The sequence below is a fragment of the Schistocerca cancellata genome, chromosome 1, assembly GCF_023864275.1.
Source record: "Schistocerca cancellata isolate TAMUIC-IGC-003103 chromosome 1, iqSchCanc2.1, whole genome shotgun sequence".
NCBI classification, from domain to species: Eukaryota; Metazoa; Arthropoda; class Insecta; order Orthoptera; family Acrididae; genus Schistocerca; species Schistocerca cancellata.
Genome location: NC_064626.1, coordinates 546,046,950 through 546,061,340, shown reverse-complemented (window position 1 = coordinate 546,061,340; position 14,391 = coordinate 546,046,950).

The window sequence follows — 14,391 nt, the reverse complement described above, 5'->3', positions numbered from 1 at the left end:
GTCCTTGGCTACAGGAGCAGAACTCTGATTAGCTGCTCTTACTGTCCACGCAGCCAACATTTTTCTCACTCATCCTCGAGGTTTAAGTACTTCAGAGTAGAGCGCGCCCGGCTAGCCGCGCGGTCTAACGCGCTGCCTCCCTAGCGGGGAGGCGTGCCGGTCCCCGGCAGATTAGTGTCGACGTCCGGTGTGTCGGCCAGTCTGTGGATTCTTTTTAAGGCGGTTTTCCATCTGCCTTGGCGAATGTGGGCTGGTTCCCCTTATTCCGCCTCAGTTACACTATGTCGGCGATTGCTGCACAAACACTTGTCTCCACGTACGCGTACGCCATAATTACTCAATCACGCAAACATTCGGGGTACACTCGACTGGTATGAGACGTTCCTGGTGTGGGGGGGGGGGGGGGGGGGGAGGGGGGTTTCAACTGGGATTCGAACTGCACAATAACCCTCGGTTCGGTGTGGGTCGGCGGTGGGGTGGGTGGACTGCTGTGGGATTGTGAACCACTGAGGGCTACGGCGGGACGATGCCTCTCCGTCGTTTCTAGGTCCCTAGTACAAAACACAATTCACACTTTAGCTTAACAATGCAATTGAAGAGTTGGAGCGAGTGTCCAGTTTCAATTAGCAGTGGAATCGCAAGCAATTGTTTTCACACAAACTGAATATGTAGCCTGACGAGTATGATAGTCAACTACACTACAAAAAAGAAAATAAGCTTTTTACAAGTGAAGAATCAACCGCTGAAGTACTAGATAAGGGTTCAAAGGGAATTTTCACACTACAGCGAAGTGTGCGCTGATCTGAAACTTCTTGGCAGATTAGAACTGTGTTCTGGACTGGCAGTCGTTCCCAGAACCTTTGCCTCTTGTGGGTAAATGTTGTATCGACCGAGCTATATCTCTATTTCTCTCTCTCCTTTTTCTCTGGAAACCACTTACTGTGCTTACCTAGAATGAACTACAGTTTTGTGCAAATATTTATGTATTGCTTAGATATTACATGCATATCCCGAAAATGATTCACGCTAAGCAAACAGTTAATTATATAAAACATGATCAAATCGGTACATACTATAAAAATGTATTATGTATGTATATACTGTATTATTGGTATGTTGACATCTTCACTTCGCCGATTTCAACCAAACTTGTTCCAGGTCCCTTACTGTCAGGCAAAAATCGCTGTGGGAGTATGAACCACCTACCTATCATACTTCATGATATATGACGTCATAAACATCATGCATGACGTTCTAACTCCGCAGCGTCTACAGTGCGTGTCACGGTCCTCAATCACGATTCGCGCCAGCCAGTGACGCTGATAGCGTCGCGTGGACGTGGTGTCAAGTGATCGCACATGTTTGCTATGTGAATTTTATATGTTTCGTATGTTCCATGTTTTTAGTTTTAGTTCTGTAGTTCTGTAGTTCTGTAGGGCCTGTAACTCTGGGCTACAGCGGAAACTAGTTTTGTCGTTTCAATCATCACTACACTCAGGAACGTTTTTGCTACTGGCTCAATGTTCCTGATAATCTGCGTCCGCCTGTAAGGATCTGTTTAATCAGCTAGTGAGCAACCAGTTATTTATCAACGAACATTTGTCAACCCAGCTCAATTTGCCTCAGACTGAACATATATTCAAAGGTAAGTGAGTCTAAATTTCGCTGTATCCGACAAGTGATGACTTCAGCGTCACCTTAGTCGAAGATTCGGATCTACGGAAAACTAGAACCTTTGCTGAAATAGTTTCTTGGCGACATTTCGAGGAAATAGTGATTCCAGGCAAGCGGACCGTTTATCTCCCTTCTGTTGCGGTTTGTGAAGATGGAATCAAGCTTGTGCTACATGGGAATCGCAGTTTATTGGACGAAATTCTATACCGTCGTCAGCTAGTTTGACCACCATTTCTCAGCAGAGATTCAAGATGTCATTACCGCGCCACTGGAGGAAAACTCGTACGAGAATTAATTCGGAGAGCTCACAAGAGGATCGTATACGACAGATACCGAATCAGGAAGACAAAGACGATCGCAAGCCGTCACAGTATTGGCATCATTTACGGAGCAAGGTGGGTACAGTAGTAGTAAGATAAGGGTGGCTTGGGTGCAGTTTTGATATCAAATTGATATGCAAATTAATTAATTTGACCACTCAATTACCTCCTCTCCCCCTCCCATCCCTGCTCCTCCCCCACCTACTCCATTGGCGAGAATTTCGAATTTTGGCAGGAATTTCGATTTTTGGAGGCAATTTCTTTGATCCAGGACTGTGCCGACGTCCCATCCCCACCGCCTCCCACAGAAATTGGTGGGAATTCTTTCTTTATTTCTCCGCTCATGTGACTAGAATTGGTGACGGAGGTTGAGACTATGCTGAGCTGTCGTTGTGGAAGCGTACCGATGTGTTCAGTCAAAATGGTTCAGATGGCTCTGAGCACTATGGGACATCTGAGGTCATCAGTCCCCCTAGACTAAGAACTACTTAAACCTAACTAATCTAAGGACAACACACACATCCATGCGCGAGGCAGGATTCGAAACTGCGACCGTAGCAGTAGCGCGGTTCCGGACTGCAGCGCCTAGAACCGCTCGGTCACAACGGCCGGCGATGTGTTCAATCAATGAGATGAATGTACAGGATAAAGCAGCTTTCAATTGCTGCATTACATGTACGCATTCGAATGAGGACTGTAGCGACAGTTCACTACACGGGGAATGGGAGACTATGGTACTGGAAGAGTGTAGGAAAAAGAAACAGAAGAAACCAGTTCAACAGAATGCAGTAAAGCAGATGGATGGAGCCAAGATGCACGTCGCAACCAATACATGCTCATACATATGCGCAAACTGCCGAGATATTCCACATGAAGCATTCAATCTTCCAAAATGGAAGAGGCAGGCTGTTGATACTAATTCGCTGCAGTGGAAGCATATACATATTCGACATATATACCGTTGAAGAGCTTCAACTGCTCATCCCCATCCAGTTTCCCCTCCACCAACCCACCCTGGCTGCTGTGCGGCATGTGTTCTGTCGAAGAGCTGTTGGTGTGTGACCGGGAGTAGTTTAACACCCATGTTGCCGGTAAGCATACAGACGAGGACTGCGTCCACAGCCTCCTTTATGCAGAATGGAAAGGCTCTTATAGCTGCCTACCATTTTTGAAATTCACAGTCAGTTTTCCACCTCACAAGAGTTCTTTGCCAGCGATCCGGAGGATTAAGCAACTGGTTTAATTCACAATAGGCCACAAGAGGCATCTGAAATTATCAGTAGCTAATAGGAACCCAGCATCCGATCACATCGGGTATATAAGGTGGGGCCAGCAGCCTGCAGCCTCAATAGCAGCCAGCATGAGATTGTCCAGCGCTACCCAGTCGCAGTAGCAGCAGCAGAACAGGAAGAAGCCGCGGGAGAGTAAGTGCCCGTTGCTTAGTGTTTGTGTTTATTGTCGTGTGAGAAAGATGAAGTCTTTGTGCTGCTATTATCGTTAGTAACAGCTTTTCTTCTTTGCTCATCAGTGGATGCGACGTCCTCAAGCCTGCGGGGGTCTGCAACAGCGATGTGTCCCAGCCCGTGGGGACCCGCAGTAGCGGCATCACCCTGGGGATCCTGTTGCGCACCTGGTCAGCTTGAAGGAGCAGGACAATGAGCTGTTGTTGTCGGCTGAAGACACCGAGCCAGACCCTGAGTCGCTGAAGTGCACCGGGGGTATGACGCAGGTCGGTATTGGACCCCATCATACGCGCCATTGCAGAGTATTCTAGTGATATTGCATGTACAAAGTGAGGATGTAGTGGATGAGAAGATACCAGTTCAGTCCTATGCACCACTACTGTTCACTTCAATGTACAGTTTAACCGCTAGTGGTTCGAAGCGTTTACAAATTGGTATAGAAACAACCACAGACAGAGAGTGGAGTGTTTTGATAGAGATCGAAAATGCAGCTAAAAGTGGTAAAGTGCAGATTACGGAGGTGGAATGGGATGAAATCTGTCGTGCAAAAGCCTACATCAAGCAGCAGTTGACCGGCGAGTATCATCCGAGCCGTCCACATCCAGACATTTACTGTGCTGCTCTATCTCTATTCATTACAACAGTGTACAATGACTCTACATTCCGTGTGGAATCAGGCGACACATCCATTTATCTATAGCACTCCACTGTTACAAACTTGTTCGGTCCACAGATGCTGCTATCCATTGTACTGGAAAGACTTAACAGATGATTCTTTTGTGTTAAAGCAGTGTATAGAGACATTGCAGGGTATCTAAGTATGAGCAGTATTCATTTAGAAGACTTTGATTATCGGTCAGTAAGTTTGAGAGAAATACATGCTGATTTCTGTGCTTACAAGAAGGCTTTGTTTTCTATATTCTGTACTGGTTTTAAGACAAAGAAAGAACCAGTTGACGTAGTGTATGCTTACGGAATAAAAATGGGTATAACTGTGTATGTGGTTTTTATTTCTTACCTCTCACATTGCAAGTACTAAAGCTAATGGCACCAGTATTTTCACGGCAAACATGCAACAGCAGAAAAGTATGTCATTTAACTAAATTCTCCGTAAAAGCCCATTGCACGCCAATACCAAACATAGCTGGTATCATGGAAGGACATAGTGTTCTCTATTTTTTATAAAAACCCATTGCTCAGCAGTACCTGACGTAGTAGGTATCATGGCAGGGTGGGTGAAGCATCAAGACATTGTTGTAAGTGACCGGAGCTGTGACAGTGTACAAGAAGACCGGAAGAAGAATGGCTTCCTCCTTCTGACAACATACACTATGTGATCAAAAGTAACCAGAGACTCCCAAAACCATACATTTTTCATATTAGGTGCATTGTGCTGCCACCTACTGCCAGGTACTCCATATCAGCGACCTCAGTAGTCGTTAGACATCGTAGGAAAGCAGAATGCGGCACTCTGAGGAACTCACGAACTTCGAACGTAGTCAGGTGATTGGGTGTCACTTATGCGAGATTTCCACACTCCTAGACATAGCTAGGTCCACTGCTTCCGATGTGATAGTAAAGTAGAAACGTGAAGGGGCACGTACAGAACAAAAGCATACAGGCCGACCTCGTCTGTTGACTGACAGTGGCTGCCGACAGTTGAAGAGGGTCGTAATGTGTAATAGGCAGACATCTATCCAGACCATCACACAGGATTTACAAACTGCATCAGGATCCACTGCAAGTACTATGAAAGTTAGGCAGGAGGTGAGAAAACTTGGATTTCATGGTCGAGCGGCTGCTCATAAGCCACACATCACGCCGGTAAATGCCAAACGACGCTTTGCTTGGTGTAAGGAGCGTAAACATTGGACGATTGAACAATGGAACAGCGTTGTGTGGAGTGACGAATCACGGTACACGATGTGGCAATCTGATGGCAGGTTGTGGGTACGGAGGATGCCCGGTTAACGTCATCTGCCAGCGTGTGTAGTGCCAATAGTACATTTCGGCGGCGGTGGTGTGCTATGGTGGTTTTCATGGAGGGGGCTTGTACCCCTTGTTGTTTTGCCTGGCACTATCACAGCATAGGCCTACATTGATGTTTTTAAGCACCTTCTTGCTTCCCATTGTTGAAGAGCAATTCGGGGATGGCGTCTGGATCTTTCAACACGATCGAGCACCTGTTCATAATCCACGACAATAACATCCCCGTAATGGACTGGCCTGTACAGAGTCCTGACCTGAATTCTGTAGAACACCTTTGGGATGTTTTGGAACGCCGACTTCGTGCCGGGCCTCACCGAACGACATCGATATCTCTCCTCAGTCCAGCACTCCGTGAAGAATGGGCTGGCTTTCCTCAAGAAACCTGACTGAACGTATACTGCGTGAGTGGAAGCTGTCATCAAGGCTAAGCGTGGGCCAACACCATACTGAATTCCGGCATTACCGATGGAGGGCGCCACGAACTTGTAAGTCATTTCAGCCATGTGTCCGGATATTTTTGATCACGTAGAGCAAGTGCGATAATTGTAGGTCCATCCAGCTGCAGCAAGACTTAATGTTCTCATGTCGCTGCTAACACATTCGTGTAGAGTCCACTTTGAGAATGTATGTGTATTTTCAAAATTACTGTTTCAGCAAAAATATCAACTATTACAGGAGATATTGCTGGGTGTAGGTGGTCTGACATACCTCACATACAGTGAGAACAGTGATCTACGTCCACCGGAAAAAGTAAAGCCAAACACAATGTTAATATCTGACGATGTTGCCGTGAAAAAAAGATCAAATTCGAAAATATTTCTGTTTTGGTCGCCATATAGGTATTGATGTTGTTTATCTAAGTCAGGCATATTCCAGGATTCCAAAATAGCTGGTGAGGGAAAAAGCAAATCTAATCATAGCTTTCAAACAGGACATTCTGAATTTAAAACACGTTTACCAGGCTCATGTAGGAACCAATGTGTCGTTCAATGATTCTGTACAGATATGCGCAGACTGCTGGAATCACTGACAGGACGGGATTCTCGTTATTGATAAAACAATACAATTGAATGACAGCAAGTACTGACGGAACTTTCAGGAGTTCCTACATACAAACAGCCAGGCAAAGACGTGAGAGCATCACAATACACATCTTTTCAGTCTTTCCAACACAAATTCGCACTCATGCTGGGAGCTCAGTTTGATAGGATGGGTATCTCTTGTTCATGGACGCGAAAATTCAACTCTCAAGCGTGAAGTTGGAGGTGTACGCAAGGAGCTAGAGACGTATTGTCATGCCCTTCTGAGACTAAACAATATGAATGATCGGATTAATGCAATCAAGAAGAAAGTAAAAAACTTAACTGGAATGGAAATAGATGTTGTTGAGAAGGGTACATTATATGAACGGGTTGACACAATTGGAAAGAAATTAGGCCCTTAACTAAAGGGAAAATAGCTGTTACAGAGAAGGGGAAGCAGCATAAGAAGAAGAAGAACAGATAGATAAAACCTCATGCTGCACAGAAGTCCGATTAGTATACAAAGAGTTGGCTACCAAGCATAAAGTGATCGAGACTCGGAAGGCCATTTGCAAGAAGTTACAGTTGCTAAGGTTAGGGTATTTTAAGCGGGAGCAGACAATGTGAGAACCCTTTAAACCAGTTTCTAAATCTCTCGATGAGCTCTCAGCGAAATTCCACAACGATGATGACGACGCTATTGCCGATTTCATTAACCATCACAGTGACGCTAGGATAGACAAAACATTCTGAGTCAGTGGTGAAAAACCATTCATGATGAGCACGCAGCCTGTAACCTTAAATGAAAAAACAATACAGATCAGCGATAAACAACCTATCTACTGAACCTTATTTTCCTAAGACCCACAAAAACTGTAAATTATTCGCCTACATATCTGGATATGTATCGTGAATATTGCTTTTGACTGATCTGCATGGGAATGCAAATGCCGAAGAAATGTGAAACACAAATCCTTTATAAAACCTATATTGGATGGTGAAAAAAGTAACAGTGGTAATGGTATTGAGACTTAGCATAAAAGAGTGAGAAATCAAGTCCCACAGTATATTTATGGCGACTACTCGAATGAGCTGATAAGCCGACTACGACTGCTCATGGGATCAGCTGCCGCTGGCAATACAGTTCATTCGAATGAAGTTGTTTCAGTGATTTCTGAGTTTAGAGAGAGAGATATCATCGAATAAATATGGAGACTGTAGTTCAAAAACTGCACGAACTAGCGCACAAAACATACCTTCGAAGATATGTTATGATTAAAAGTTTGGAAACTCTTTGGCAGGCGGATCTTGTGAACACGAGCGAATATTCACGTGTGAGTGACGGATTCAAATACATTTTAATGGTCATTGATACTTATTCTAAATATGCCTGGGTATTACCCGTGGAAGCAAAAACAGGGAAGGATGTCGCACGTGTGTTTGAGGGATTGATGCGGACTGGGACGAATCGAAGCCCAGACAACTTTCAGACAGATACGGCGGCGAGTTTTACAATAAATATTTCAAGACTGTGATGGGGCAGTATGGAATGCACCACTAATCGACGTTCTCCCACGTGAAGGCAAGTATTATCGAACGGCTCATAAGAACAGTGAAAACACGAAAGTGGATGCAGTTCAATCTTCGTGGCTCTCAGAAATGGACCGATATCCTCCCGCGAATAATTGCGCAGTATAATCGAATCAAACAGCGTACAATAAAAATGAGACCAATCAATGTTCGTGATAATAGACTTCTAGATACAGTATACAATCGTATTAAAATGCTAGATCGGCGCAAACAGCAATTTAATGTAGGTGATTTAGTACATATTTCAAAACAAAAGATAGCATTTGAGACGTCTTATATGCTAAACTGGTCAACCGAGACATTCACAGTTCCAGAAGTGGAGAGAACGAATCCTAGAACCTAGTGGTACTGAAATTACAGGATGCTTTTACACAGAAGAGTTACAGACGAGCCTGGAACAAGATGTGTATCCCGTAGAGACAGTCATACGGCGTCGATGGGACAGAGCGTTAGTCGAATGGCTTGGTTTTCCTGCATCATAAAAAAGCTGGATCGACGCTGACGATTTGCTGTATAACATGGTGAGCGGGCCACAAACACCTTGGTACACTACTGGCCATAAATTTTGCTACACCAAGAAGAAATGCAGATGGTAAACGGGTATTCATTGGACAAATATATTATACTAGGACTGACATGTGATAACTTTTTCACGCAATTTGGGTGCATAGATCCTGAGAAATCGGTACCCAGAACAAACACCTCTGGCCGCAATAACGGCCTTGATACGCCTGGGCATTGAGTCAAACAGAGCTTTGATGGCGTGTACAGGTACAGCTGCCCAAGCAGCTTCAACATGATACCACAGTTCATCAAGAGTAGTGACTGGCGTATTGTGACGAGCCAGTTGCTCGGACACCATTGACCAGAAGTTTTAAGTTGGTGATAAATCTGGAGAATGCGCTGGCCAGGGCAGCAGTCGAACATTTTCTGTATCCAGAAAGGCCCGTACAGGACCTGCAACATGCGGTCGTGCATTATCCTGCTGAAATGTAGTGTTTCGCAGGTATCGAACGAATGGTAGATCCACGGGTCGTAACACATCTGAAATGTAACGTTCACTGTTCAAAGTGCCGTCAATACGAACAAGAGGTGACCGAGACGTGTAACCAATAGCACCCCATACCATCACGCCGGGTGATACGCCAGTATGGCGATGACGAATACACGCTTCCAATGTGCGTTCACCGCGATGTCGCCAAACACGGAAGCGACCATGATGATGCTGTAAACAGAACCTGGATTAATCCGAAAAAATGACGTTTTGCCATTCGTGCACCCACGTTTGTCGTTGAGTACACCATCGCAGGCGCTCCTGTCTGTGATGCAACTTCAAGGGTCATCGCAGCCATGGTCTCCGAGCTGATAGTCCATGCTGCTGCAAACGTCGTCGAACTGTTCGTGCAGATGGTTGTTGTCTTGCAAACGTCCCCATCTGTTGACTCGGGGATCGATCCGTTACAGCCATGCGGATAAGATGCCCCTCATCTCGACTGCTAGTGATACGAGGCCGTTGGGATCCAGCATGGCGTTCCGTATTACCCTCTTGAACCCACCGGTTCCATATTCTGCTAACAGTCATTGGATCCCGACCAACACGAGCAGCAATGTCGTGATATGATAACCGCAATCGCGATAGGCTCCAATCCAACCTTTATCAAAGTTGGAAACGTGATGGTACGCATTTCTCCTCCTTACACGAGGAATCACAACAACGTTTCACCAGGCAACGCCGGTCAACTGCTGTTTGTGTATGAGAAATCGGTTGGAAACTTTCCTCATGTCAGCACGTTATAGGTGTCGCCACCGGCGCCAACCTTGTGTGAATGCTGTGAAAAGCTAATCATTTGCATATCACAGCATCTTCTTCCTGTCGGTCAAATTTCGCGTGTGTAGCACGTCGTCTTCGTGGTGTAGCAATTTTAATGGCCATTAGTGTAGAATAACTTGCGTGATAGGGGACGCTTTAGGTAAAGAGGCGGTATTGTCGACAAATTCGAATTACACATTCCTGGATATAACCAATATGGACCGGGAACAAAACTTCAAAAATGATTGGCAAGCGCTAATAAGCGGATAAACCTGCTCGACGAATCGTGTTTGGAACACGACATCGCATACGCGGCAAATAATGAGCGTCACACCGCTGATCGAATTTTAGCTGATAAAGCTAAGGCAATACATGACAGAAGGGATATTGGTCTAGGAGCATTTACATCTGAAACAACAATGCGTGGCAAACTTAAATCGGGCTTGGGTATGAACAAGTTCACCCAAGTTATGAACACTGCACATAGGGCGCTAACGAAGAAGATGACTACCAAAGGTTGCATGAAAAACTGTATCCTGACACACTGTATGCAGCTAAAAGCATAGTGAAGCAGAAAGGAGCGAGAAATTGAAGATCGATTAAACCACCCGGAGTTCTAACAACATCCAAGACGTCGGGTGGAAGTATTCCCTTCCTCATTCCTGCCCTAGCCGGTCTTTCAGCGGTGGGTTCACTGGCTAGACGAACTGCGGTTGTTGTCAGGATAGTCAAGATCGCACAAAATACTCAGAAGCAACTACAGGAGGAACGAAGACAAGCGCATGATGGAGGCAGCAGCCATCGGAAAAGGGCTGTACTCGAAACCATACAAGAAAGGACTATGTCTCTTCATAAAAAAAAGCCCCTAGCAATCCTATCAGACAGGACGCTTAAAAATACAGATTTGCGTAAGTTTGTTAAGAAGAAATTCGACATTCCCAGATTCCGAGCTGTGTTTATACGGAATACATTACCGAAGACTATTTAGAAATCAATACAATGCGGAATTGTGACTCTGCATGCAGCAGGAGGGCCTGGAACTCACTGGACAGCGCCTATTAAGAAAAAGAAATGCAAATACCGTCTACTATTTCGACTCGTTCGGCAACCTGTAACTCCCATAACAATTAAAACTATACTTTACAGGTAGAAGACATGTGTTCCAGAACTTTCTATGCTACTAAAACTATAATACACACATGAAATAAAGTTTTGCAGCACATCAGTACCGCGAGTTCCGGAACCTGTACAGAAAATAGGAATTGAGATCAACATAGAGAATATTTCCGCCCCTTTTATTGCTTATGAAAAGCACACATTGCATGTTGTACCACCATACAGCGATGCTTTCAGAGGTGGTGGTCCAGATTGCTGTACACACCGGTACCTCTAATGCCCAGTAGCCACGTTCTCTTGCATTGATACATGCCTGTATTCGTCGTGGCATACTATCCCAAGTCCATCAGCGCACTGTTGGTCCAGATTGTCCCACATATCAACGGAGATTCGGCGTAGATCCCTCAGAGTGGTTAATGGGTCACGTCGTCCATTAACAGTCCTCTTCAATCTATCCAAGGCATACAAAATTGTTAAGGCTTTCGTGGCCACTTGTCGACAAACTGCCTATTGGCTTCTGTCTCGGTTTCTTCGGCCGACGTTCATCGAATGATTTTTCTGACGTTTCGCCAGCACGAGTGGCTGGCATTGTCAAAGCTTCACCCTCCGGCAATGGAGGGTGAAGCTTTGACAATGCCAGCCACTCGTGCTGGCGAAACGTCAGAAAAATCATTCGATGAACGTCGGCCGAAGAACCCGAGACAGAAGCCAATAGGCAGTTTGTATCCAAGGCATGTTCGATAGTGTCCACGTCTGGAGAACATGCTGGCCACTCTAGTCGATCGATATCGTTATCCTGAAGGAAGTCATTCTCAAGATGTGCACGATGTGGGCGCGAATTGTCGTCCTTGAAGACGAATGCCTCGTCAATATGCTGCCGATATGGTTGGACTATCGGTCAGAGGATGGTATTCACGTATCGTATAGCAGTTACGGCGCGTTCCATTACCACCAGCGGCGTACGTCGGCCTCGCATAAGGCCACCCCAAAACAGCAGGGAACATCCAGCCGGCCGACGTGGCCGTGCGGCTCTAGGCTCTGCAGTCTGGAACCGCGAGACCGCTACGGTCGCAGGTTCGAATCCTGCCTCGGGCATGGATGTGTGTGATGTCCTTAGGTTAGTTAGGTTTAACTAGTTCTAAGTTCTAGGGAACTAATGACCTCACAAGTTGAGTCCCATAGTGCTCAGAGCCATTTGAACCATTTGGAGCATCCACCTTGTTGCATTCGCTGGACAGTGTGTCCATTCTGCAAGTTGCTGGGCCCATGTGTACCGCGCTGCATAGTGTCGTGGTTGCAAAGATAGATCTCGCCATGGTCTTCTGGAGTGAAGTTGCGCATCTTGCAGGCTATTGCGCACAATTTGAGTCGTAATACAACGTCCTGTGGCTGTACGAAAAGCATTATTCAACATGGTGGCGTTGCTGTCAGGGTACCTCCGAGCCATAATCCGTCGGTAGCGGCCATTCACTGCAGTAGTAGCCCTTGGGCGGCCTGAGCGAGGGATGTCATCTACAGTCCTGTCTCTTTGTATCTCCTCCATGTCCGAACAACATCGCTTTGGTTCACTCCAAGACGCCTGGACACTTCTCTTGTTGAGAGCCCTACTTGGCACGCGGTATTAACCGTCTAGACATGGTTGAACCACAGACAACACGACCCGTGTACCTCCTTCCTGGTGGAATGACTGGAACTGATCGGCTGTCGGACCCCCTCCTTCTAATAGGTGCTGCTCACGCACGGTTGTTACACCTTTGGGCGGGCTTAGTGACATCTCTGAACAGTCAACGGGACTGTGTCTGTGATACAATATCCAGAATCAACGTCTATCTTCAGGAGTTCTGGGAACCGGGGTGCTGCAAAAGTTTTTTGATGTGTGTACATTAGCTGCTGGCATCTACGCATCATCATATTCCTCCTGACGTTTAGAATGATATATAAGGACGGGTATTAAGCATTCATTCCCCAGTTGATGTTCAGACGCAATGTCGTAAACTATGACTTAAAAAATCGATCGTCTGTATTACGTGCGAATTATATCCCACCAATTGATTTCAGCATTGGAGATTGGAGTATCACGCTGATTGGACTGTAGACTATAATACCATCCCAAATATCACAAAGGGTAACAATAAACTGCAGTGGGAAATTAAAAGTAAAAACGAAACTGTGGAGATTGAACCGGGTGCATACGATATTGACGATTTAAAGGAAGTTTTAAAACAGTGCGAAAAAGGGATCGAGCTCCGTGCAAACATCAGTACATTAGAGAAATTAAACAGCAGATTGCAACAAAACTTAAGTTTTTTCTTGCAATAATAATTTCAAGTGTATAATGAGAAAGTGATACTTATATTAATAAAATGAACGATTTGTTTAAATGTGTTGCATTGGATCGATGGATAAGTTCGTGGATTTTTTACAGTGCCGTGATTTTATTCATATAAAAGCACTACATTACATTACAATAAAATACTCAATAATAAGACTACTCGTTGACGTAATCACCATCTTTATCAATGACCTCCTGCCAGCACTGAGGCAGGAGTTCGATGCCTCACCTGTGTAGAACTGTGCTGCTTTCGAGCTGAATAATTCTATTGGCCACTTGGGAAAGTAAGCTTCATCACGAAACGCTTCTCCCTGTATGTTGTCAGAAAGAGCCCGAAAAAGATTGTAACCAGAAGGGACTAAATCTGGTGAATACAGAGGGTGAGGAAATGGTTCTTAACGAAGTTCGTCAATCTGGTCTTTGGGGATTCTGGCCATTTGCAGCCGTACATTCTCGTGGAATAAGAACGCAAATTTACCAGGTGTTTTGTTTTCAGTAGCAACAGCGAGTCGTCTTAGCTGTTTAGCACACACAGTAGCTTTAATCGTTTCGTTTGTTGGTAGCAGTTCACGATGAGGAATGCCAATTTTGTTCCATTAGACGCATAACATGATTTTATGAAGGTTCACAGTATCCTACGCATGATGCGTTACTTCTTTCGATGGGATGAGTCATTCTTTCCGCTTTTTTATACACGTCCCATTTATCGTCACGCGTAACAATATCCCCAAGGAATGGCTAGCGCCTACGGCTAGTGAAACGTTAAGGGGCCAGTAAAGATAAATATATGGTTCTTTTCTGATTTTTGTTGGTGTCGTAGTAGCATAGATAAGCAGATTTCAGCCGAAATTACATTGTTGCCAGAGTCCGGACGATGTCATCATATGTGGTTGGCAGGTTTTCCCCTGCCCTCCACCTTCCCCCCACTCCTGACCCCACGTCTACGATGTCACAGTGCACAATGGCCAAGTGCCGTTTGTATAATATGGCAGGAAATTCAAAATAACCCGACTGTTCTGTTGGACGGTTTTCCGCCACTCTCTGACCTCACTATGGAAGTAGGCCACTTGTTAGA